We start from the raw sequence: 2,987 nt of genomic DNA on the forward strand, positions 1-2,987 counted from the left end.
GAGAAGGAGAGAGAGAGAGAGAAAGAGAGGGCATTCCCCCTTCTCTCCCCCCTCCCCACAAACATGGTCACTCCGCAATCCTTTTTTCACCATTTGCCCTATTGTGTCAGGATTTGGGGCATATCCACACAATCTCCTAGCATTCTTTTCAAACCACAGGCCTGGATTCAAACCATGATCATTTATGTAGAATCTGGCTCCCTATCCACAGTGCTTGTCTGTTGGTTTATGAAGCTAGCCCAGTAGCATGAATTTTTTATTCCAGAATTTATAGGTGTCATTTCAAAGAAAGAGAATGCCACATTGTGGACATATGTGGTAAAATAAAAAAATAACTATTTGGTCTTGGGCTAGCAGATGGCATAGCAGATATGTGGCTGGACTCCCACATGGCCCACCATAGTTCCAGTCTTGAAGCTAGTGGCTTGAAAATCATGCTGGGGGCATTTGCATGTGTGCCTAAAATCCTGGGAGGGGAGTGGAGGAGAAGGGATTATGGCATGGGCATTGCCCCTAGGGGAGTGATTTCTCACTTTCCCTCACTGTCTCTGTCTTTTTCTCTCTCCTGTGATCTCATGTGCCTTAAGGCAAAAACCTTCCCAAATAAATAAATAAAAGAGTAATTATTTGGTCTTTATTACTGGTTCCTGGCACAGAGCTCCTAAAAGCCTTTGGAGTCTCCTTAGTGATTGTGTCTTTTCCATACTAACTAAATCACTCATGGCAGTAGAGGTGAGATAGGGCATAGCTCTTGGATGAGAGCTGATTTCTGGACAGCCAGTCAGATAATTAGAGTTAGAATTTTTAACATTATCTTCAATTTCTAAGAGGCTAAGTGGGCCTGAAGATTGAGTGTAATCAGCAATGACCAATGATTTAGTCAATCATATCTTCTGTAAAGCAAACCCCATAAAACCCCCTTAATGACAGTTATAATGAGCTTCTGGGTTGGTGAACACAAAAAAACACTGGGAGAATGGCATCCCCGGAGAAGCTCCCATGGCCCTGCACCTCCACTTTTGTCTTCAGTCCTTGCCTGATGGATCTCTTCTATTTGTCCGTTCCTGTTTGTATCTTTTATAGCACAATAAAGAGGGCAGTTTTCCTGTTATGTGGGTCATTCTATCTAGGGCAGTGGTCTGGGATCCCTTAATTGATAGTCAGCTGGGCAGAAGTATTGGTAGCCAGGGACACTGAAGTAAGGGGAGTCTGTGGGAATGGGTCCTCACTCTGTAGAGCCTCTGCCAAGTCTGGGAGTTAGCATTAGAATTGAATTGAACTGGGGAACCAGCAGTTAGCATAATGGCTATGTCGCTGGACTCCCACGTAGTCGACAGAGCCTTGCGTCCTGGACCCGGTGGCTTAAAACTCACGCTGGGCGCGTGTGCATGCGTGCCCAAGATCCTAAGAGGAGAATGGAGGAGAAGGGATTGCGGCGTGACCATCCCCCCTGGGGGTTGATTTCTCACTTTCTGTCTCTATATCTCTCTCTGTCTGTCTGGCAAGTGCATGTGCCCTATAGCGAAAACCTCTCTCTCAAAAAAAAAAAAAAAAAAGAATTGAATTGAACTGGAGATACCCTACTGGTGTTGGAGAATTGGAGAACTGGATGGTACTGAAAAGATACAATCCTTTGTGTTAGGCTAGTGTCAGGTTACAGACAATTCTACATACCACACAGTTGTATAAAGACCAGTCACCTATATGGAGTAAATTAGTGTTCCAAACAAAAAAGTCATTTCTTAATCAGAAAAGCTGAAGCTACCACTCTGTAAGGGATGAACTTGTGACTTGAATAAGTGTTTGTTTCAAAGTCAGAAAAAAAAATTACAACTTAATTAAATTTCAAAGTGTAACCTGAATGTTTTCAAAAGGGAGGGTAGGAAGCAGATAAAAAAGACAAAATAATGTCAATTAAGTTCTGTTTCCTACAGATTATTCAATCAAAAATCTTGGAATTTTGCAGGTATTTAAGCATCTGTCCAGCTCTATATCTAGCATCTAAATAATCTTCAATTCAGACATTTCTTCCAGCTATCAAACAGGTTTTATGAAATGGTTTCTTTTAACACTCAGAGTTGTGGGTGTATATGTCTTGTGAGTGTAGGGGGGAGTATGTGTGTGTGAGAGAGAGACAGAGAGAAGAAATACCAGTTTTAGTACTGAAGTTACCAGCAGAGTCCATCCCCAAATTACCTCATCATGAGCAATATTTTTTTTCCAAGTAAGTAAAAAGAATATTGAAATGTGGAAGATTTTCAAATGAGGTCAATGTACAGTGAAAGGCAGAGTACTAAAACTAATTGAATAGCAGGCAGCTATCAACTGAAAACAACAGTAAATTACCCACAAATTTTATTTTATCCCAAATTAAACCTGAGGAAAGCCGATATTCTCTTTCTCTGTAACCACAGAAAACATGAACCCTAGAATAACATTTTTACAAGAACACTTTTTGAAGTAAAGCCTTCTGAGATCATTAAAGAATGTCTACTTTTATTTTTCAAGTAGTTAAGGGAAGCTGTATCTTAATGATGCTAAAACCAGATGAAAACAGAACTATTGAATCCGAACTCCAGACTACATTTTCCCCACACAGCTGGCACTGTGCCATATTACAGATATCTAAAATAGTGGCTGACTTTTAAAAATTAAACTAGTTGTTAGTAGACACATTGATAGCACAAAAGAAAATATTCAAAGATTAAGTAGAAGAACAGAAAAATACATAAGCATAGAATTTAGGACTTTCTCATTCTTGATCCAGTCTTTTTGCCCCTCAATAGTAATACCTCCTGAAACTCAAAACAGATGCTCTTTTACATTAAAATTCAGGTTCTGAATGTAGCTGAAATAAATATTTTACTTGTCCTTTGGCCATCTGCACATAAAACCTTAAAAATAATTCACACAATCTACCGCTCCTCGGTGACCAAATAGAGCTCTGGTAAAAATAAAGTATCTCTCAATTCAGCACCAGGTAGCTA

This window comes from Tupaia chinensis, unplaced genomic scaffold (assembly GCF_000334495.1).
Source record: "Tupaia chinensis unplaced genomic scaffold, TupChi_1.0 Scaffold000381_1, whole genome shotgun sequence".
Classification (NCBI taxonomy): Eukaryota; Metazoa; Chordata; class Mammalia; order Scandentia; family Tupaiidae; genus Tupaia; species Tupaia belangeri.